Source organism: Tamandua tetradactyla, chromosome 1 (assembly GCF_023851605.1).
Source record: "Tamandua tetradactyla isolate mTamTet1 chromosome 1, mTamTet1.pri, whole genome shotgun sequence".
NCBI lineage: Eukaryota > Metazoa > Chordata > Mammalia > Pilosa > Myrmecophagidae > Tamandua > Tamandua tetradactyla.
The window spans coordinates 155,169,030-155,194,189 of record NC_135327.1 but is presented as its reverse complement, the minus strand read 5'-3'; the positions used below and the strand labels follow the sequence as shown (position 1 = coordinate 155,194,189).

Below are 25,160 nucleotides of genomic sequence, written 5' to 3'. Positions count from 1 at the left end.
AAGAGTGGCAAAACTTCATAGTAAAAGCTATATCCACAAATATAAACAAGTAGACAAATAATGAGCACTAAAGGAAAATATTTGACCATCCCAGAAAGGTTTATATTATCTTAACATATTTCCTGTGGCTGTAAATTATAGGATGGGCATGAAGGCACGATATTAAAACCATTTAATATCAGGAGACGCAAGGGCACTGACCATTCAGACCTACATTGAGTGTAAACACCAGGGCATTTGTGAAATTCAAATTAAAACCTCTATGAGATGCCACAGCGCCTATCAGAATGTCTGTTTAAAAAATTGCAGTTGGAGTGCAGAATAACTGAAATTCTCATATATTGCTGGTGGGAATGCAAAATTGTATAGCCTCTTTGTAAAGCAATTTGACAGTTTCACATAAAGTTTAATATAGACTTACCATATAAGTGGCAATTACACAACTAGGTATTTACCTAAGAGAAATGAAAACATATTTGTACAAATACAGCTAAATGAAAGTTTATAGGGCTCTCTTTTAAGTTTCCTTATTGCTGAAGCAAATATAATGCAATGGGTTGGCTTAAACAATGAAATTTATTGGCTCACTGTTTTGAGGATAGGAAAAGTTCAAAATCAAGGTATCATCTCAAAATGAGAATAGTAATAGCAGCTATCTATTGTGAGTCATTCTAAGGACTAAATGGGAAAAAGCTTGTAAAATGCTTAGCACAGTTTCAAACCCAGTAAGTAGTCAAGGTTCAATGTTTATTAATAATATTAGTAGAATTATATCCTTGCACTATAACAATAACTAAAATGATAGATTAATCATAATATTGAGATGTCCTCCCCAAATTTTACTTACTCTTTTAATTCTCTTAATTCTTGACATTCCTGCATAATTTAGAGTATGTGACTCTATGAGTAGAACGATTTTGTTCAGTTTTAAAATTGTGCACCTCGGACTGAAGGGAAAGAAGTTTATAGGAGAAAGAATAAGTTTGGGCAGTTCTGGGTTTTCATCCTTATTCATGTCGGCCATCAACACTTTTACATGGAGGGAGTCATATGTAAAAGGGCTTTTTGATATTTAAAAGCTATAGAATAAATAAAATTATTCTAAGGTTTTCTTAAAGGCTGACAGTGGTGGATCCAAGTATGTGTCCCAGCTTGAGCCTACACTGAATCAACCCCTGGGATTTATGCCCATTAAATTAATGTTAGAGGAGTGGATTTATCAGGAATCAATTTCCAAGATGGCCTGAAGAAGAGTCTTTTAAGGACAGAACTGCTCCTGATGGAAGGAAAGACGATGGGCAAGCTTTTTCCAGACATAGGTCTTTTTTCCATAAGAAAGGCTGCATCTCCGTGTGGCCCGGTGAATGTCCCTTGAATTTGCCTCTCAATTCAATCACTCTGCCGGTCTTTCTGAGGAAACAGGGGTGGGGCTTTTTAATACACTGGCTGTATTGAAACAGAAAGAGGGATTTCATGCAAACTGAAAATATTCACATGGAAAGAATGATTTCATCCAAAGTGAAAATAACACCAAGCTTCATTGAAGATGAGAAAATTCAGTTCTATTTTGTACTCTAGAAGTTTTAGCAAATCAGCAGCAGTTGGATTGTTGGAGGGAATGACGTGCCATGGCTGATGGAGGTTAGAGAAGCAGAGGACTCAAGTGCGGAGGAAGTTGTGTGCTGGATGTAATGGTGTGTTCTGGGATACACAGGAGATATTCTCTCGGGACCTCATCCATAGGGGGTTGACACTTTCTCAGGGGACTCAGAAAAAAAGAGTACACAATGCATATGCCCACATGTGAGAATGAGTTTTATTCAAGAGGTTGGCATCATGCTGCCAATGCGCTGACTTTTACATGCATAAGTGGCACTACCTATTAATTTTTGGGTGAGCGTACTTTTTGAGGTGCACTTTTCCCCTGTTGCCAGAGTGATTTTCTATTACCCTGGAACAAAGTCATTTAGCTTGTAAAATAGCCAAATTATCACTTTGTCCGTTTTACACTTCAGCCTACTCAACTAACTGGTCACAGCCAGGGTAACAACCCAATCAATAAAATAAAGACAATGCTCCAAAGTTGTGGCAAGAAACTGCAGTAATCTCATGCAGTTGGGTGCCCATTCAGACTGTACAGGAAAGGCAAAGAGACAAAATATTGGTGAAAAAAGCCTAAAGCTAGTAATTAGTAGCAGGGGGAAGCATTGGCACATTAAGATTATTACACTTCGCTTTGTATTGGTATCAGCTTCTGAATATTTCAGCAGCATTCATTTACATACCCACTGAGGATTGCTGAGCAGAAATTACCCTTTGTTCTCAGGCATACTATTCAGTGGGGTTACAAGTTATATCTCGACTTTGGCCCTTCAAATCGAAAGAGCTTTGTGACAATGTGTTGAATGATATATAATCTTCACTTTTGTTAAGTAAAACCACAGGGTTTTCCTACAAGAGTCCTTTTCCTACGGCATCAGGAGACTCTAAACTTTGCATATTCTAAACTTGCTCTATTGTGAGAATATTTTCAAAGTAGTCGCAAAACGTAATTCATGCCATCTGTTTTCAATTTTTCTCATCTGTAATATTTGTTACACCCATCTCTTCAGTACTTTAGAGTACTTTGACTTGAATTCAGAAAAGGTAAGTGACCTTCCTAAGGTCACACAGTAAGGAGTGGGAAGGCAATGCCACACCGTCTCACTGCTCTTCAGACATTGACTCGCTAAGGGCTACCAAATTAAGTCCAGGTGTTTGAGGCAAGCTGTTTCTATTTAGTATCAAATGCAAAGCATGTACCTGGTGTGATGAGGCATCTGGGCCTGGCACACAGCTTTTCAGATACAGAAAAGAAATTAGAAACCAAGTTTTTGAATTCATACAAAGAATACAACTGAGTTAATAAAAAATGGAAAAGACTGAATAGAGAGGGGGAAATATTCCCCCAAAGAACATTCTAAACCACTGAAGTGTCCTTTTCAAGTTATGTTCTTATCTTTTTCCACCCTTGCTCCGCAGTCTCCTCAAAGACCCTTTGCCTGTTCATTTCAGATGTATTACAAACATACTCCTGTGAATAACAGCAATAATTCTCGATGCGGGGCCCTGCTGCTGATGACAATCAGCCCCAGGTAGCCTTTCACTTACCAATGCTGTTGGCTCCAAAATAAGTTTTTTTTTAAAAAAGTGAATCAGAGCCCAGGATCCAAATGATAAGTAAAATGAAGGAACGCTCGTGTTTTCACAGCTTGTGTTTTTGAGGTGGTCAAAAGTCACCGAGCTGACCCACCCCCGAGAGCCCTCATCATTGCATTCATCTATTAACAGGCATTCCTGTTTGAGTTCAGGCTGGTCACCTTTTCTCCAAAGTTGTGTTTGAAGACTCGCTGTATAGTGAGGCTAATAGCAATTCCTTCAAAATAAACCACAACCTATATTTCCCTGTTATTCTGTTTTAAAGTTTGGGCTAGTTTATCAAAGTTTTGACATCTGAAAGCTAGGGATACCTTAGAGTTCACATCAGAGGCAGCTATTAAATAGACACAATGGGGACATTATGATTTTTCTAGAGAAGATGAGAATTGGAAAGAAATATTTTGCCCTGGAAGAGAGGCTTTTTGGTTATTGGCATGCTTAGCTGGTCCTTAACAATCAAGGAAAACAAAGACTTCAGTCTACCTCAGAATCAAGTTTAAAAAAAAAAAAATAAGGCCACCTGATATCAGATTCTAGAATTTGCTCAAGAAATCTCAGTTGAATCCCTACTCAGTGCACCGAACCACTGTGTACTAGACTTTGGGCTGTGATAGACAATTCCTGGCTTTCAGAAATTTTGGTTTTTGTTGGTTAAAAACAAAAGGGACCACAAAGAAATACCCAAATCTGTTTGGTGGGCTCACTGAAAGCTTCAAAGGAGAAATGATGTTTGTGCCGGTTCTAGCAAGTGGGTAAGAATGCAAAGCCATTTAAAGCCATCTTGACATCAAATATAATAGACTAGGTTTATGAACTTAACATATGCCCAGGAGAAGCTTGGACATGGCATTAGTTTAAACGATTTCTTGCTTTCATAGGATTTCTTGAAGGAGATTTCTTAAGTGCCCACCCAACAACCCATTCCAATATTTTAACAGATATATGTGCTATGCTCTCCCATCCTTTGAGGGGGGTGATAAAGTTTTGGGGTTATGGTTTTATTTGCTAAATTGCTTTCAGAGTAAGACTTACTTCTCTAGAATGTAGACATACAAGACCTTCATGGCAAGTTTTAGCACCCACATTTAGATTATGTGGCAAAGGTGGGGTAATAGAAGACTGTTTCCAAAAGAAATTTCTATTTTGGTTTGAAATATAATCAGTGCTTCTCTGTGACAGACCGAACAAGCTAGAGACCACACTTTTCCAGAGGCCACTGTTAGAATGAGTCCCTATATCCAGAGCTCCTGCTGACTGACGGTGGTTGGAGAGCGGCTGTGGAGAGAGAAGTCAGTTTGTATTAAAATTTAACTGCATATAATACGTGAAGTAAGCCCACAAATGCATTTGAACTTTCAAGCACATTTTCAAAGATCAAAACAAATCATAACTGGCTGGATTTGAACGTAAGGAGCTTTGGAATGTGTGTTTTGGTACTAAATGACGACCCCAAAAGGCTATGTACTTATATAAATACATCTATATATAGTAGTACAAGGATATAATATTATTATATATTCAGGTGAGACAAACAGCTCTCTGCTGTTGTCAGAGTGCTTTATTAAAAGCTGCACTCTATTGAGAAAGCAAGGTCAGTGCTGGGGTGAGCTGCTGGCAGATTATTTAAACTTCTGAAAGGGTGAATGCCATTTAGAAATAATGTGGTTTTTATTAAATAAATCTGTCTAATACTATCAAGGTGCTATTTCAATGTTAAGATCAGACAAAGCCAATCTTAGGTACTAAGAGAGGGGCTGTGCAGGAGGTTGAGGTCACGACGGGGAGAGAGTTGAGCACAAGTTGCACCTGGTTAAGGCTGACACTGAGAACTGGAAAAAGGTGAAAAGTAAAACTCCTCTTCTCCTCCATATTGGAGGATGGTTTACTTTTGTTTAAATTCCCCTTTGCTTTACTGAATGTGGACAAACTGAAGTATGAATTATGAATGTACTTCCAATACAGGAAGGAAGCAAAAGAAGCAACAGATTTTCTTTAGACAGATTTGGAAATAAGGAACTTTTTGCTTTTAGTAGTACAGTGAAGACTGATAATAAAATGAATGCTATAAGACAAAAAACAAGTGGATATTGTTATTATGATTCAGTGCACCGTGAAATTCAGTTGCAGATTTTAGAAATGTTCAAGTTTTTGTCTGTATTTTCTTAAAGTATTGCAACCTAGTAAATAAATTGAAATATATATTTTTTAAGCAATCTAATATTCAGAAGCATAGAGAATTCCACTAAAACTTAACACAGTTGGCTCTTTACCTTAAAAAGTGGTTGCAGGACAGACCCCAAAGTTTGTCATGGGCTACCATATGATCCTCTCATATTTTTCCTTCTTGCTGCTCCAGAATATAGGAGGCTAGTGGGCTTAAATGTTTTTTTATCATCACAATCGACTTTCCTTTCCTTCTTTTTTTGTAAACAGTAACATAAATACAAAAATGCATAAATTTCCAAGCACAGCATGACAATTAGTTGTAGAACATATTTCAGACTTTGACACGGGTTACAGTTTCACAATTTTAGGTTTTTATTTCTAGCTGCTCCAAAATACTGGAGACTAAAAGAGATATCAGTTTAATGATTCAGCATTCATATTCACTTGTTAAGTCCTATCATCTCCGTATAACTCCACCATCACCTCTGATCTTTCCACACCTCTCACTGGGGTTGTTTGGGCTGTGGCAACTCTAAATTTTTGATATTGGAAGGATCTGTCACTAATATGGGATAGGGAGATGGAACTATCTGAAGTTCTGCAGAGGCTGGGGTTGAAATCAAACTCTTTAAGAAATTTTGAGAATGTTGCAATCATAATTAAATCCCAAAGTGCATTGAAGTCTTAATAAGAAAACCATAACACATTTCCATTTGATATTTGTCATCAATATGGTAGGATGGTCAAAGGAAATGTGTTCACTCTTTTGAGGTGAATTAGAAGTGAAAGCCAAGGAACATTTAGTGAGACAAAAGTTTCATAATTAAACTAAGGAAAAGTAGTAAATAGCAAGAAAATTTTACCCCCTGACAACTTATAGCTGATCTAAAATGTCTTATGGGATGGTGAAATAACACAAACGGGGGAATTAGACATTGAAAAGCAACATCTTGTTCTTAGAACCCTTTGTCCATTTTCTTTTCGCTAACTGATCTTGGAAGAAGTAAGGGAGGGAGAGGGGGAGGAAGGAAAGAAGGATAGAAAGGAAGGAAGGAAGAAAAAGAGGGAGGGAGGAAGGGAGGGGAGAAGGAAGGGAAGAAAAACATTGATTGAAGAGGATTTCTTAAACGGAAGGTTTATAATTTTTGAAAGTCTTGAGAAACATCTTGGGATATACCGAGGAAGGTAGCAGTGCCATTTGGCCTTGGCAGATGGTTGGTTCATTGATACTTTTCCATATTTCTCCCACTTTTCCTCATGGTGCCTCACTTCTTTGGGCTAAAAAAGAAATACTGCGCTTTCATTCTCTTCTTTTAAATCCTTATATGATTTTCTTCTTCATTTTGTGATATAAGCTCTTTCTCCTCTCTCCTTTCTTTTGTCTCTCACTACAAGGGTCCGTCCTTACGACTATCCATGCATAGCTTTACAGGTAATTCAAATCTCTTTTGGACTTTACAGCAAGTTATGGTAATAAAGTTTCATGACAGAATATTTTTAAGTTACAATATTATTTGTTTAATATGTATTTATTTATTTTAGACAAGAGTTAAAGGAACTTTTTGGCTTTGCTAATTTAACCCATCCATACAACTTCTGCTTTATTTTATGCATTTTCTACACCTTTTCCTAAAAACTTGCTCTTGTTAATCTGGATATTATTATTTTTTAATGGTAGCACAATTCTTGGAGAGTGCTGATTTCTATTTTTAAATTTTCCCTGTCTCTTTTTCACACTTCTTTACCCTAGCACTCATATTCAACCAGTCAACAAGAGCTCTCTGTTTCATCAGTAGGATTTCATATCCATTTTGTTCTTGTTTTCCACTGTCACTGTACTAGAAGCAGTGCTCATTAATTCTTATAGGAATTTTTGAAATATTCCTGGTGAATTTTTTCAAGTCATCCCCACCCCACCCCACCCCCAAAATCTAGTCAATGAACTAAGCTTCAGAATTTGCTATTAATTGTTCAGAATCCACTATACCAATGACTTTCAAACTTAAAAAAATGCATACTTAACAGAGAAATGAAAATATTTTCAATTTTGTTATTCATTGTATCTATAAATAACAATTTTTATGTAAATACCTCTATCTATGTCATCACTAAAAAATCATTCATGAAGGGATATTTATCCTTACTGCCTAGGATGGACTGTAATATTTTTCTACTTTATTCCATTCCTTTTCATTCTTTTTGAATATTTTCTATTTCAATTTAAAAATTCTGGTCAGGATTCATTGAAGTTATTTCATGGGTGACTACAATTTGCAAAGCACTGCATCACCTGAATCATTTCTCTCAAAGTTTCTTACTAAGAAAATCTTTCTGATTAGCAATGTTGTGTTTTCTTTTCTCTAAGAGATTTATGATTTGATCCTTTGTACTTTTACCTTACCTGGCAGGAAACCTCATGCAGAGTTATAGCAACAGTATTAAACCTTGATGTTGGAATGCTTGCTTTCCTCTTAATTTTACTGCATTATTTTTGTTTTATTTATCCTTTTTGTAAAGAGCTTTGAAATCTTTTGGAAAGTGAATAAAAGAATGAAAACGAAATAATAGAAGGAAGTGATCCTGGAAAAAAGATCAAGATGAAAGGTTATGTTTTGGGAAAAGAATTTTAAAATTTAGCATCATAGTCAATGCTTTGATATTATGCATTCTCCTTATTAAGGTGATTTTTTATTGTGTTATATATTCACTCAAAAATGTACTTTGTAAAGGTGAAGTGAAAGTGTTTTCTAAAATGTCAGAATTATTTAGTTAAACTTAACAGTTTATGATATCAGTGAATGAAAATTACCAAATGTATGGTAACAGGCTGCCTTCTAGGATCATCTGTGTCTTCATTATTGGCAAATAGTCTTCAAATATTGATGACATCATAGGCAATTTTTGCTTTCCTTTTGTAACACAAATCAGATATAGGATGGTGTGCTGCTTTGAAAGGACTTATGTACCCAAGAAAAGGCATGTTTTAATCCTAATCAATTTTGTGGGAGCAACGGTTTCTTCTAATCCCTATTCATACTATAGGTTGGAAATTTGATTAGGTTATCTCCACGGAGAAGTGACTCAATCAAGTGTGGGTATTAAACCTGATTAGATGGAGATGTGTCTCTGCCCTTTCTACATGGGTCTTGATTAGTTTGCTCGAATCCTTTAAAAGAAGAAGCATTTTGGGGAAAGCTTCAGAACGCTGTAGAACCATGAAGCAGAGAGTTCATTAGCCAATGACTTTTGGAGATGAAGAAGGAAAACGCCCCCCGGGGAGCTTCCTGAAACAAGAGGCCTAAAGAGAAAGCTAACAGACTGTTGCCATGTTCACCACATGCCTTCCCAGTTGAGAGAGAAATGGTGAACTCATCTGCCTTTCTTCAGTGAAGGTAACCTCTTGATGGTGCCTTGGTTTGGACATTTTTATAGACTTGCTTTAATTTAGAGATTTTTCATGGCATTAGAACTTTAAACTTATAACAGTAAATTCCCCTTTTAAAAAGCCATTCCACTTCCAGTATATTGCATTCTGGCAGTGAGCAAACTAGAACAGATGGGTGATTAAAATCATCAATAATGATCTCACGATAACCAATAATTTTAATATTTCTATTAAACTCCTTACTGAAATTGTTCAGACTTCCTTCCCACATCATCTGGTTCTTTCAGAAAGATACTCTTAAAAATTTATTGCTACAACAAATTTCCAAACAATTCTGAAAGTTAATCTACTTTCTTCACTTAATGTAACTATCTTATATGGATTAAGTATTTACACACACACATACACATAAATGAATGGATAATAAGTCCTTGAATGCTAAGATTTTAAGATCACATTTTGCCATATAGAAACCAAAACATTGAAAGTATTCAAACCCAAAGTCTATTTTCAAGCAATATAGCAATATTCTTTCAAATGTAAGCTTGCACATTTTCAAGAAATTTGGTAAAATCAGTTTCATGAATACCGACATTTTAAAATCAGCCAACAAATAATCAAAAGGCAAAATGCATATTCCTATTTTACTGGTAAAAGAATGATTTGTCATTTTGTATCTTTTTCTTACTTATCTATTATATTTGTGTGCAAAAATCCACCTCCAAATCACATGTATGTACTACAAAATGCCTTAAGAATCAAATTTGGTAAACTTTGGTAAAAACTATTTAGAATAGGAATCAGTAAACATTATTTCACTTACTTATCAGTAAGTTTCATTATCTGTGCTAATGGAAAGTATGTTTTGGGTTAATGATCAAGAATGGTTTGCAATAGCAGCTTCTGAATACATGCCCAAAGTAGAAATTGTCTCCAAAACTGATTTAAACATAAATTTATACATATATATGTGAAAATATATATTAAAATATATATACATACATAATTTGATATTTTACTTATATTAATCTGACCATAAAAGTATCAAGCCATGATGACAATTGATTATGTTCTTATAGTTTACGATTCTACTACATCCTGTTACATCTTTTGCTATTGGAAAAGTTAAATTTTACCTCTGTTGGGAAGATATAAAAAGTTCCAATATTTTTAATCATTAAAGACTTGTGAAAGAATATTGCAATCCACATTTGCATCACTAATATGTCTGAAATACATGCGTGGTAGCACAGTGCAGAAATTAGCACATGGAATTTGGAGCCAGGATGATTGAGTTCAAGTCCCAGTACCACCATTTACTAGCCCTGTGACCTTGAATAGGTGACTTAACTTCTCTCTTCTTCAGTTTCCTCAATTGCAAAATAGCCTCATAGCATGGGCATCTGCTTTCAAAATTATTATGAGGACTGAATGAGTTAACATTTACAAATTAGTCAAAACGGAGCTGAGCACGTAGTAGTCACCACTGAAGTGTTTGTTTAAATAAACAGTTAGGAATATAATGATTTAAATAAGAGACAGGAATCAAAAGTTGAAAAGTCTATGTCACTTTAAAACTGTGAATAAAATTCAGAAGTCATGTGGAAATAATAGTTTTTAAATTTTTTTAGCATAATTACCACTTCACCACTTTTTTTTTTCTTTTTGACAGGAATCATATGGGGAATCTCAAACTATGAAACAAATTGACTTTCTGGGAATGGGGCAGAGGGCTGGATACTTGCCCTCGCTACCTTTGATTATCCCTCTCAAAGGTGAATTGTTTTGTGGAATCCTGAGGTGTAAGGACAAAAATCCTTCATTTTGGTTATAACCTTCTTGTGTAGATGATAGAACAAGTCTCAGAGCTGGTAAATGGTTTTATTTTAAGGTAACACAGCTTATTAGTCTTCAGCAAATGCTAGAAACCAAAGAATCCTCATCCATACCGCACTTCCTATGCTGCTCTCAAAAACCTAAAACGGTTGGGCCTTTACCACTGGCAAGATGCAAACATAGCTTACTCTTTAATTTGCATGTGCGTGCTTATTTTTTATTGCTAATTATATTAAAGTCAGCTTCTGTACAACTGATTTGAGTTAGGGTAAAATATATGTAATATAGGACAGGCCAGTATTAAATTTTAAAAGAAGCATCTAAAATTTACTTCCTAATACTGAGAAAAGAGCATTTTTGAATGCAAATGGGATATAAGGTTTTTCTTGTTTCCCTGATCTTGAAATGTCTGAATAGGATTATTTTATCATTGATTTCCTTCTTTGGACCTTGTTTAACGTGCGGTTTAAAGTATTACCGAAGAATTGACTACTTCAGAATATATCGATATATATATATACATATAGCACACAAATAATATCTGTATCACACAATTAAAATTAAGTCAAATATTTAAAGAGCTGTTTTGTTTATAAGAATTTACTGAAGTTGGAGAAAAACAAATACTGCTAATTGGACCTTAGATTCACCAGTTATATCACACTGGAGTATATCTGCATCTTAAATTGTGAATGAGGTTAAGGTTGTGGCATCATATCTACAAACCACTAGCTCCTGTGTGGTCATAAGAATTTGGCTGAATACTGCTTTTTAAATAGAGCAAAAGGACATGAAAAAAAATTATGTACCATCAGCTGCTCTTCCTTTAATGGGAGTCTCTGGTTTGCAAATCACTACAGCGGGATGATGCAATGGGGCATAAGGGCAATGAATCAGGTAATAAATTGAGTGTAACACTAATTATATTCACTATGAACTGAAATATATACATTTGATGGGTATGATAGCACACCAATGTTCAAAGCCCAAGGTGAAAAATGCATTTCAACTTCTCTCTGTATAAATCTCAACAGCCTGCTTCAGTCTGTGTCTGGCATCAAGTTCTATATATCTACCTGTGTTTTCAGCATGGGAACCCAATTCCCAAAGGAAAGGTCATTATCATTATTAAGTTTTATAAGAAAATCAGTACTTACCAGTATCTATTTAATAATGGAGACATCATGAATGTCAGACTTAAGACACTTCTCAAAGTGCTAATAATTCTTAAAGTGTATCCTTGTCTCAGGTTAAAGTCAGTATTAGAAATTTCATATCACCTACTCTGCACAAAATTTCTGTAATAGCTGAATTAAAAAAACTAGTGACTTTTTACAATTTTACCTAACTTTTGGTTCACTCTCAAAGCTGATAATAGTTAAGTCATATGATATTGTCACTGACCTGAAATAAGCAAAGGTATCATTTTAACCACATACATTTTATGTCAGCTTTAGAATGAAATAAGGCATTCATGTGTACCTCTGTTGCAAAATTGTGAGATGTGTTTTATATATATTATTAGCTATATCAAAATTTGTTCACATTTATTTTAGTTCTGGATTTGCATAAATATAATAAATGCATTTATTCAGAAACTAAACAAAAAACTTTAGTAATTTCTGCATTACAATGACCCTAATTCAAGTCCAGTGATAGATTGAAAGAGGTTGTTTCTTTTTCTATTATATATTTAAATTAAAAATAGGAAGACGTAGTTTCTACTAATGAGTTTTGTAGGGCTATTTTATTATGATGTCCCTTAGGAGATTTCCTCACTCAGTGTGAAGGCTCCTAAGAGGTGCTTGTGCACCTGATTAATTCATAAATGGCGCTGAGGGCTGCACATTTGCCCAATCCTAGTTAAATCATGGTAGGCAGCTATTCCTCTGTAGGATGCATTTCAAATTGTGATGCTCTTATTATACACCTAATTACTGCGTTCCGTATCAGTCCCATTCTTTCCACACGCTCTTATAAATGTGATGTCCATTTTAGAAGTTAAGGATCAAGGTTCATGGGAATGACTGTAATCCACACATTTGCGGTGGAGCATTGACTTGCAACAGAACAAAAAATTGCTTAGAAATTCTAAGAAGATTGCATATGTAAAACACGGAGAAATTAAAATATTTATGATGATTTAAAATTTTTACTTTCATAAATAAAATTAAGCAACTATTATGGGCCAAGGTATACAAGATGACTGAAAACTGAAAAACATCTCAATGGACAGATGTGGTAGCTTTGGGTGAGCAAACAGTAAAAGAAAAACTTTAAATGTGTGATTTGGAGCAAAGTATTTAACCTCTATGCCTGTGTGTCTCATGGCGGGGGGGGGGGGGTAAGAATTTCTCTTACCTTAGTGATTAAAAGTATTAAATACCTAGGGCAGTGCCTGATGTATCATATGTCCTATATAAGTGCCAGCTATTTTTTTTTCCCCTCAAGTTCTACCCAATTTAATTCTCATCAAAGCAAGATGTTCAGTTGTCCAATGTTTTGCTTTAGTCCAATCTAGTATTATCAGTACTATGTCTCCTACTATCATCCTTTACCTTTGCTCCTTCTTTGATATTTTTCTAATTGGGAGATAGAGTTTCCCCTTCAACATTAGAAATTAGAAAGATGGATTAGGATTTCAGCAGACACAAATTTGGACAGACAATGTACTTTTTTTTTTTTTTTTTTAGATTTACAGCTGAAAAGAATTGGCCTATTATGTAAATAGCATGTAACCTCTAAACTATTTGACTTAAAATATGACTTTTATAATCCCCCCTTTATATGAAGCAGCAGTGTTAATTAAGAGGTAGTGTTTGTGGCTATATCTAAGGAAAATGTTCAAAAATCTTCTGAATCCAACGTTGTCTCCAGGGATACCCAATTTCTGTTTTCATTCATTGGGAATCAATACACTCAGGCTTAATCTGCCATTCAACTCAGTTTACTAACAAGTCAAGTTTTCATTATTATTTGTCTTCTTCTGTGACCTAGATACCATGTCCATGAAGTATCTAAACCTGAAGGCTACTCCTTCAATATAGCCTTTTACTTTCATTCAGGATCTCAAAGATGTCAAGTGTATTATATTACAGAAAGGGAAGCAGTGTGCATATTATTCATATTCTATATGATGCTAAAGGAAAATGAAGCTCAAAGAAATTAACAGACAACACAAGTCTGACAACTAGTTAATGGTAAGGGTAGCATGTGGGGCTTCTCATTCCTACAGTTTTCCTTCCATTCTGCATGTTATCATAAAGCAAAAAGTGACAGAGAAAAGGAGCTATGAGAAAGCAAAATATAAATGTGAAAACATATTGAGAATGTTAGTATATCACTTTTTCTTTTAATTCACCAATCACATAGTCACATTGAATTTGAAACTCTTTTATGACCTTTCCATCTGACACAGCTGAATTGTTTCAAATCAGCTAAAAAAAACTTAGGCATATTATGCTAACTTATATGGTCTAATGGATGTAACAGCAAGTGTTTTTCTAGATAAAGATGTCCTAAGTTTTATAATATTGAGTGTTTCACTTATAAAATTATCTGGTTTATAAAGCACAATTATGATCATCTTGAAATTCTTTGGATGTGTGCCATTTGACCATTTTTTTTTTTTTTAACATTTTGAACGAAGGGATAGAGAAACTTGATCACTCAGTAAAGCTGTTCTGACCCCAGTCAAAATAAGGTAAAGAATTAAGTAGTTACATGTGTTTGCAGGATAAAATTCCCATTAAGGTTGAATCACCAGGATGATGCTTCAAGCTGTTATTGGATAAGAAAAGTACATTGCATTTTGAATGAAAGTATACCAGAAGCCCTTGTCCCTTCTTAACCTGGGGGACTCACTGTGTTTACAGAGACAACTGTGATTGCACCCAGGACACTGCAAAGGAATGAATCCCACCACCACCTAATAAGAGGGAAAAAGAGAGGTTGCTTCTATTGGTGATCTATCCATGCGATTAACTAGTTATAGAAGAATGATTTTTTATTAAATGCTAATTTAATATTTAACAGTTTGAGAAGCTTGTTTATATTCAGATTCAGCAAAATAAGATAAATAGATAATGAAATGTTCAAGTGATTCAGAAAAAATACAATAATAAAATAAAAATTACTTCTCAAAGAGGTTAAGCTATCAGGATATACTAGGCATTAGTCAAACACTATGCAGAATATTCCCATCATCTTTATGAAGTTTAATTATGACTTCTATCCCTAACAGTCACACAATCCCACCTTTATAAAGAAATTAGGATAACATCTTTTGGGATCAACTCCATGTATATAGCCTTCTTGAGCTGATATTACAGGCTACTTTTTTCTTTTTGAGGGTGGGAAGCAGTGGAGAGGGGTGATTACTCTGTGCCCCACATACATAGAAATATTTAGAACTTGAGTTTCAAATAAATAACCAAAGAGTATACTAAAAAGCTTACCCAGCAATACAAAATCCATCCCCAAAGCTAGAATAAAAAGAAGCAAAAATAAAATTTCTTTGGTGATTTCATGACACTTCTGTTGGATTTAGTTTTGTCACCTGAAATTGTGGCAAATTTTCTATTAGTATTTTGCTAATTCAATTCATTACAAATATAATTCAGAAAACTTTAGATGCACGGAGCAGAATGATATTTTTATATTAAACTGTTTTTTCAAATCCTATTCCCCTCCCTTGTGCCTCTCTCCTCCCCACATCTCATATAACTATAACTGCCCTTTGAGGAGGCATGATTGAAAGAGACCAGACAGTTAAGTTTTGGGATTTTGAACTTAGCCAGATTTTCAAAAATCTGTCATTGTCTTGAATGCCACGGATTCTTTTCACCAAGCACTTGAAAAGCAAAAGGTTTCAATGAATTCCAAGCTCTTAGCTTTAAATTTTAAGGGTCTGATTCTGCAAGATTCAGAACTTGAAGTCATACTCTGAAACATATAGTCCAAGAATGATGACAGAACTCTTCCTTACTAGAGGGTTCAGAGAACAAATAGAGTCTTGGAAACCTTTGTAGAGAAGTTTGAATGCTAGAAACCCTATAATATCCCCATATAAGTTTGTACTGCTTTTGTTACTGTCTGGCGTGGAAGGCAAAAAGGCAAGGATGTCCAAGAGAAGAGAGTGGGACTGTTGCCTCCTTCCTAGGATGCAGCCTGGTGAGCATGCAAGGTTCTAGAGATACATTGTTAGGGTATCCTTTAGCTATATATGGTGACTGAGCACTTGAAATATGGCTAGTCCAAATTGAGGTACACTATACATGTAAAATACATATCAGATTTCAAAGGAAAAAGGAATATAAAGTCACCTCAATAATTTTGATTATTAATTGAGCATTTGTTGAAATGACATTATTATATATATATACATACGAGTTGAATACATTATTAAAGTTAGATTTTATCTGTTCCTTTTTAATTTTATAAGCGTGGCTACTGAAAAATTTAAAATTACGTATGTGGCTCCTATTACATTTCTACTGAGCAGCAGTGCTGTGGAGTAAACCCACTTGAAAGATGAAGCCTGGGTGGTAAGTAACCTGGTTTATAAAATGACCAGCTAGATTGGCATTAAGTAGCCAACAAAATCCTTGGGGCTCGGCCTGATATAGGGACATCACATCAAAAGTTCCAGCTGTGGAAGGGCCATGGAGTAGTTGAGTATGGGCCAAAGAACCTGGAGAAGATTGGGGCTCCAAATTAAAGAAAGAAAATGTATGACCTTAGCGACTGGGTGCAGTAGGACAGGGTGCCAATATGAAAACAGAGATGGCAATTGTACAAGTCTGAGGTCAGAAGATGGAGATGGACGGGATAGCTCCCCCTGCTGACCTCTGCCTAGGAAATAGCTTAACTTTCCCTTGGTACCTCATCTCTAGTCCCTCCCTGGATTTGGGTTGGTCATGAAGAGACAGGATGAAACATGGAAAAAGGCAGAATCTTGAAAGGACAAGTAAAACTGAAAGTAGCTGAGTTTTCTTTAAAGTGACAGGATTATGTAAAAATGGAGGGTCAACAGCGGCCATAGCATAAGCCCAGAGGTTGTACCATCATGTTGAGGGAAGCAGCAGCTAGTGGACACACATGTTTGGATCAGTCTGGAGTTATGCTAGCCCTGAGATGCCTTTAATGTATCCTGAGATTAAGCCAACCATTTATTTCTATTTGCAACTATGGTCAAAAGCTATTCACAGAAAGGTAAATTTCACATGCAGGAGGATTACAAGTATAATCTACATTACTTCCTAAAACAACTAGATATCTGTCTATTCCAACTGATATTTAAACAAGTGTGCCTGTAACAATTTAACAACCTAAATATGATCTAATAACTTTCCTGAATTTTAGAGTGAATGCTACCATAAAGATCCACTATATTAAAAATATTTGCATATGGCATTCCCCATTCTGAAAATTTATGAATTTTAATATAGTTGCTTATATTTTATAGCCCACAGTTATAATTGTTCATAATCCAGAAATATTATTTAAAGGGAATTGAAATTACATGAAAATACTTAAGAGCAGCTTTCCCATGACTTTTTATATGTGGATTATTAAGTTCTCCATAATAAATGAAATTCTAGTTTAAGATGAAAAATATATTTGGAAGTATAAAAGTTTTGCAAATAGCATTTGTACAAATGAATCTTAATAGCTCATGATTGTTAAAAAAAAAACAAACAAAACTTTACAGAGTAGTATTCACCTAGGACCAGCACTGTGACTACTGAGTAGTTGCTTTCAGGCAAAAAACAGACTAAATAGGCTCCAAATCAACAAAGACAATATAATACACATATAACAAAAGTAACAGCTTTATATTTTAAAAGAATGTGAAGTAAAAAAGTGTTTTGAAATTTGTTTTAGAGAGTTCTCTATATTGGATAGTTTTAGCTATTTCCCTTCACTGTGCTTCCCTAACTTTGGCAATTACATTACCAACTGCTTTTGTTAGTTTGTTTGCTTGTTTTTTTTCAGTTCACTGTATCACGACTTTACTGTGCAGTATACAAAAGTCAAGAAGAACATTAAGTATCCGGAAGTGTTTTATAATTACTAAGGAAGATTATTTGTTTACTCCTTTTTGTTTGCCCAATTATACATCAAAAATAATTCAAAATAACTTTAAAAAAGAACACAACAAGATAACATGAATTAGAAATATGCATGAATAACCAAGAATAAACAATGGTAGAGCAATAAAATGTAACTAGAAATAAGATTATGTGCCTAAAAAAATAGGTTAACTCTCCCTTCTCACCTCATCCCTCCTCCCTCCCTGAATTTAGGTTGCTTGTGAAGAGATGGGATGAAACATGAGAGAAGGTAGAAATTTGAAAAGGCAAGTTAAGATTGAAAGTGAATTTCCTAAACTGTTTAGGAAATCCCAAACACTTTCTGTGGGATGCATGTAAACTGATTGTTTGTTTCTTGGGCTGCTCAGGCAAATGCCATGAAATGGGTTGGATTAAACAATGGGAATTTATTCCTTCACAGTTTGAGGTTGGGGAAAAATCCAGATCAAGTGTTGTCAAGGTGATGCTTTCTTCCCAACGACTGCGGCATTCTGGGGCTGGCTGCTGGTGATCCTTGGCCCTTAGCTTTTCTGTCTCATGCCAAGGTACATGGTGGTGTCCCTGGTCTCTTCCTTCTTTTCCAGGTTCTGCTGATGTTCAGCTTCTTGCTTCCTGTGTTCAAATTTCATTCCACTTAAAAAGGACTCTAGTAATAGGATTAAGACCCGCCCTTACAGGGCTGAGCCACACTTTAACTGAAGTAATCTCATCCAAAGCCCTTATGTACGATGGATTCACACAGGAATGGATTAGATTTAAGAACTTTTTCTGGATTATACACAGCTTCAAACCACCACACTGATATATTAAAATACAATGTGTAATTAAGCATAACCAAAAAAGTAGAAAATAGGACTGTGACAACAAAAAGAATGAAATAAAGATAATTTTTTTTGTATATAATATTTGAGAGATTTTTACTAAAGCAAAGATTTCTTGGAAGAAATTTTATCTGGTCTTACTCCCAAAAGAAGAAAAGGAAGAGTAGACACACTGGTTGAAGGGGTAGAAGAAGATATGCAAAGTTGCGTAGGCGTGAAATAACAGTACAGAGCAGTATGCTGTATTTGGGAAATCAAATGCTGGAAGGTGAAGCATTTTGTATTACGTAGAAAAGCATGGATAAAGAAGAACTTTGATGACCTATTTTGAAATGATGGATAGTTGAATGAATGTGAAGATGAGCTGTTTGTGAACTAACTAATGTTATTTCTTAGCTTTTTAATTGGAAAAATTCAAACCTATAAAAGGCAGAGAGAACAGTAGAGTGAACCTCCATGTATTCAAACCCTAGATTTTCAAAGACAATCTTGTTTCATCTGTACTCTCACACACTACTCTTCTCCCTGTCCCCAATAGCAGCACCCGCATATTTTAAAACAAACTCCACACGCTGTATCATTTCATCAGGAAATAGTTCTGTGTACATCTGTAAAAGATAAAGACTTTTGAAAGACATAATTGCTCTATGCATAAAAATTAACTGTAGTTGCTGAGAGCTTCAAGTACCTAGTCAATGTTAAAACTTTTCCAGTTATTTTCCTCCAAAATTTTTAAGTACAATGTATTAAGAATACTTTTTTGCCATCATATCTTTATATTTTACAAAGAAGTAAATTTTGACTGAAATAATAAAAATTCTAAACACGTTACATTGTGTATGTAAACAGGAAAAAATAGTCTAAAAGTGGGAATCAAAGAGCAAAAGAAAGGCCGTCTCTTCCACAATATTATGCTCCAGTAAAGTGAAGCAAAAATGAACATAAAAGAAGACAATTTTTTCTTTTAATTCATCCTCCTTACTCAAAAATCCTCCTACTTTGACTTAATTTTAATTTTGGAAACACATTGCGTTTCAACTAAAGTAAGGAATAATTTGAAATAATAAAATTATCATTAATATGATGGCAAAGTTATAAAAGCCTATCATTACATAACTCTCACTATCACTAATAATCTGTACTCTTAGATATGTTTTGGTGCATCCCCTTTACAAAGCATTTCTTATGTGACTTAAAATACTCTATTACTGCAATTGACATATTTCAAGTTATTAGTGTCTTATAATGAAGTGTTAAGCTACTTAAATTCTAGGATACAGGACTCAATTGTCAACAGCTAAGCTGCAATAAACTATTATAAAATGAGTATTATATGTTGTTTCATATATGTATGGGGAAAAGGTGGCAGATTATAGCACAACTGGATTGCCAAAGATGTATTAATGAAAGTTATGTGCATAAGTGAATTTAGTTCTTTACTGCAAACTGAAAACTGCTTGACTATCTCCTATACCTATTTAGGAATATAGTTGGGATAGCTACAGAAAACGGATGAAATAGTTACTAAAATCAGTAAAGGTGAGGAGAGCAAAAGAAAACATAAACCAGGCAAAAATACATTTCCAGTTCCAAATTTTTAAGTATTCTGTATTTTGTCAATTTTAAACCATAAATAGGCATACACAGAGCTGCAGTTCAGCATGTCTTTGTTTCTAACATAAATAAAGCTTCAGGCACTGCTCTGGAAATCAACCAGACCAGACATAGGTTATACATGATATATATATGTATAAAAGAAGTGTCAGAGACTAATTGGAAAATTATAGTTGGGCATGAATAAATGCTCGAAACTAGCTACAGAGAGGCAGTAAAAATTAATCTAGAAAGAAAAGACTAATTCTCTACAGATAATGCATAATTCTACCTGATAAAATTGAATTCTGATGTAAATATGGCAAATAGTAAATACGTTACTATACTTTAGTATAGTAATAAGTTACTAAAATATAAAATAGTAAATAAGTTACTAAAGTATACTAAAGTATAGTAACGTATTTACTATTTGCCATTTTTACATCAGAATTCTAGACAATCATGTTTGAGTCTTAATGACTCTGCAAGTGGTTCCTTAATTACTCACAAGTTAAAAATGCTTTATTATTAACAAGTAGATGATGGGGAAAAAAAATAAGAACACAGATGCACCTGGAATAAAATCAATCAAAATATAGTTCATTTGCAAAGGAATTTTTTCTATTAAAATTTTGCACATATGAAATCACCGATAATCTTTTCCTATATTAAAGGCAGAAATGACTTTTAAAGGTTTTTATTTTAATGGAGATTTTTCAGCTTTATTTAGGTTTGTTGGGTAACAAAGTTATTTAATAATTGAAAATGACTAATACTGCTTTTAAAATCATTCCTCAAAGCATGCAAGTGCAAAGTTCATTATCAAAGATACAATAAAAAGTAATATAAGCTTTTTACAGTAACTCTTAAAAGATGTAGTACTTTGGAATTACACACTCTTTCCTTTTACATGGAACTGGTTGGCAGTTTACAGAGTAAACAATTGTTCCCAATATCAGAAGCCTGCAGAGGTCAGTATAGCAACAGCAACAAGACATGACATAGATAATTGGATCAATACTGAAGGTGAACATTGAGATCACATAATTTATACATGCCAGCATTGTGAATGTTAAAATGAAATTTGGAATAATTATAATAGATTTTTGTTTTTATTAAATAAGCATTATAAAGAAAATCAACATCTGCCAAATCATCCTGCCTAAAAAAAGCAGGCTGTGGAAGAGGAAATGGAATTTTAAATCATACCAAGGACCACTTCATCTAAAAGTATATGTACTTTGTGTATGCTGAAGGCTTTAAAAATGTTCTGAACTCCAGTTCCTCTGAACTGGAGATTATGGTTTTCATACCCGATTTACCAGTCACTTATAAGGAAAGCTCATTACTAAAAAACCTGGGCAAAGCTGTGATTTTTGACATTGAAATAGCAGTGAAGTTTGCTCATTTCTGGTATTGTTCTATACAATCCAAAGTAATAATTGCTTCCAAATATAATAATAGTTCTCAGATACAGTGTAGTATTTTCTGTGTGCACATTGAGGATGAATATTTTACTTTGAGCATGTAAATGTGTTTGTAAATGTAAACGTATATGTATTCTTTGCCCTAGGTAAACATTCGCCTAATTTGTTTTCTGTAAAAGTAAAGGATTGATGGGTTTTAGAAACTGTGCTCTGCTATGCAGAAGTTATCCTCTCCATGACGACCTGTTAGTGACCTTTATCATGACATTGAAGGACTATGCTCTCCCAGGGTAATTCAACTTCAATGGTACCTCTGCTCCAGACATGAATAAAACAGAGACTATAAACATATACTGTAGGTTTATTTTGGCTCCAGTGAAGCTGACACCATCAAACTCATTTAGTTTAGAATTTGCAGACATGGTGTCAGTATCAATCTCTGCAGCAATCCAAAAGGTTAAAGAAAAGCTGGCTAAAACCAACATTGGGCTTTTGCTGGGAGTGCAGTTATCTGTTGTTAAAGCAAGTTCTTTGTACTTTTAGGTGTAGTGCAATCAGTGCCACTCACTCTCTTTCTGGGGCATCTTAATGCCATTATCAATGGGTAAAGCCAAAAGATTTCTAGACAGTTTAGAAGACAGAAAGTTACATTAGATTGGTTCTCTAAAAGAATATTTGTATATTTAGTTTTCAAAGTTTAAGCTGTATTTTTTTAACTGAATGTAAGCTGGTAAGCACAGGTGCAAAAAAGTCAGTGAGCTACATATGGAAGCAATGCCGTTTTCCTGTCCACAGTAAATGTAAATATTGTTTTCTACTCTTTTATTGTAAAGATTACCTAAGATTTTAAAATATTCTCTAATAACTGTATCTCAGCTTTCAAATAATTATAGCCGTTTCTAATCCATGACAACATAAAGAGCTCTCAAAAGGCTATTAAGGGGGTGCAAAGGTAGTTCAGTGGTAGAATTCTCACCTCTGATGTGGGAGACCCGGGTTCGATTCCTGACCCATGCACTTCCCCCTTAAAAAAAAAAAAAAAAAAAACGAACAAAAATTCAACAAACGGTGCTGCAATAACGAGATACGTACAGGGAAAAATAATGAAATGTGACCCAGCCAAACAGCATGCAAAAAAAAAAAAAAAAAAAGGATATTAAGGAGAATGCAGGCCATCCAGCTTCTGAACGAGGACCCTTTTATTTTGGGCAAGGAGAGAGTGAATTAAAAATGGGTGATGCTGAGAGGGGCAAGAAAATTTTTGTTCAGAAATGTGTCCAGTGCCACACCATGGAAAAAGAAGGCAAACACAAGACGAGGCCAAATCTTCGTGGTCTCTTTGGGCAGAAGACAGGTCAGGCCCCTGGATTCTCTTACACACATGCCAACAAGTGTAAAGGCGTCACTTGGGAAGAGGAGACACTGGCGGAGTATTTGGAGAATCCCAAGAAGTACATTCCTGGAACAAAAATGATCTTTGCTGGCATTAAGAAGGCGGCAGAAAGGGCAGATTTGATAGCTTAACTCAAAAAGCTACTAATGAGTAGTACTTGGCAACTGCATTATTTATTATAAAACAGATGTCTTATGACTTTTTTACATGTATCCTATTTAAATTAATCTCATATACCAGAATTCAGATCATGAATGGCTGATTGGATATTTTTGTTGAGCAGTTCTGAGTTAAAGAGCATTAGTTTATAGTTAAAGGAATATGATCAAGTTTCTTGAATTTTGAAAGTAATTCTTGTTCAGCAAGTGCTATCACTATTTCTCCTTTCTAAAGATATAATTGGACTTGAGCCTAGGTTGAATTAGCAATGTTCAACTTTTCACAAAAATCATGAATGCCAACTCAACTTTTTGGAGATTGGTTTTATATTTAGATTTATATAACTGGTTTTATGAATATATTTGAATACTAGGGAAATCCTTCCCTTTCTCATAGAACAGAGAAAGACTCACCTGGTTTTCAAATGGTGTTCATCAGCCTGTTTAAAGGCAGGTGCTAAAAATAAGTTAGCTATGTCCACTTTATCTTTTTGGTCTTAACTGTGTCAATTTAATTAAAATCCCTGTATCTGAAATGTTGCTTGTAATTAATAAAAGACATTTCGGTGTGGTTTATGTATAATATCAAATAAGAATGCTGAATGCTTCTAAAAAAAAGGCTATTAAGTAGGTGATGATAAGTAGCCCTACAGTAGATATAAAATAAAATGTTAAATTAATGGCTAGGAAGAACATTACATATCCTATAGGGAAAAAAAAGCACGGTTGCATCTGTATAAACTGATCATACTTTAATCACACAAAGAAAACCTTAAAAATAATTTAAAATGCAAAAATTATTTAAGATGTTATCTTAGCATAATGTAATAAAACCAGAAATTAATAAGCCTACCTGAAGAATAATGTTTGAACTGAATATCAACTCTGAAATTGTTGATTGTTAAAATAGCAAAAATGGGAACACTAAAAATTAAAATGTACAATATACAGCTAAAACTACATCAGACAAAAATTCAGAGATATAAATTCTTTAATTTACAAATAAGAAAAAATAAAATATACTAGAATTAACAAAGTAATCCAAATGTTTGATTTTATGCATTTCTAGATTTTGTTTATCTGCTTCTCAGTTGATGGACAATTGAATTATCTCACACTTTTTTGGCCATTACGTGTAATGCTGCTATGCACATTCTTGCACAAGTTTTTGCATGGATATTTATTTTCAGTTCTCTTATGAGTGGAATCCTAGGAACACGTAGGAGTGGAATTGCTGAGTTATATAGTAACTACATGTTGAACATTTTGAAGAGCTGCTAAACTGTTTTGCAAAGCAGTTCCACATTTTACAATCCCATCGGCAATGAACAAGTGTTTCAATTTCTCCACATTTTTGCCAAAATGTGTGTCTCTCTTTTTAATTTTATCTACCCTAGTGGATGTAAAGTAGCTATTCGGGTGTGATTTTGATTTTCACTTCAGTAGTAACTGACAGTATTGACTATCTTTTCATGTACTTTCTGTCGATTTCTATGTGTTCTTGGAAGAAACGTCTAAAATTTTAAAATATTCTCTAAGAACTACATCTGAGCTTTCAAATAATTATAGCCCTGTTTTATAATCCATGGCAATAGAACGGACTCTTAAAAGGCTATTAAGTAGGTGAAGATAAATAGCCCTACAGTAGAAATAAAATAAAATTAATAATGCAAAAGTAAATACTTTGCTCATTTATAATTTATTTGCCTTTTAATGGTGAGTTTTAAGAGTTCTTTAAATATTCTTGAAAAAGTCCCTTATTAATATATGATTTGCAAATGTTTTCTCATATTATGTGTGTTGTATTTTCATTTTCTTGATGGCATCCTTTGAAGCACAAAATGTTTAATTTTGATGAGATTTAATTAATTTATTTTTTCTTTTGTTGCTTGTGCTTTTGGTTTCATACAACCCAAAGCCATGAAGATTTACTTCTAAATCTCATTCTTAGATTTTTATAGTTTTAATCCTACAATTATGTCTTTGATCTATTGGGGTTCATTTTTAAATGTGTGAATTAGGGATCCAGTTTCATTCTTTTATATATGCCTATCCCTGATGTTCTGGCACAATTTATTGAAAAGACTAT

At 34.3% G+C, this 25,160-nt stretch overlaps 1 pseudogene; it reads left to right on the top strand.

Annotated features, from left to right (window-relative positions):
- Window positions 1–22,750: 22,750 nt before the first annotated feature.
- LOC143687015 (cytochrome c pseudogene) lies at window positions 22,751–23,044 on the top strand (annotated as a pseudogene).
- The last annotated feature ends 2,116 nt before the right edge of the window (window positions 23,045–25,160 follow it).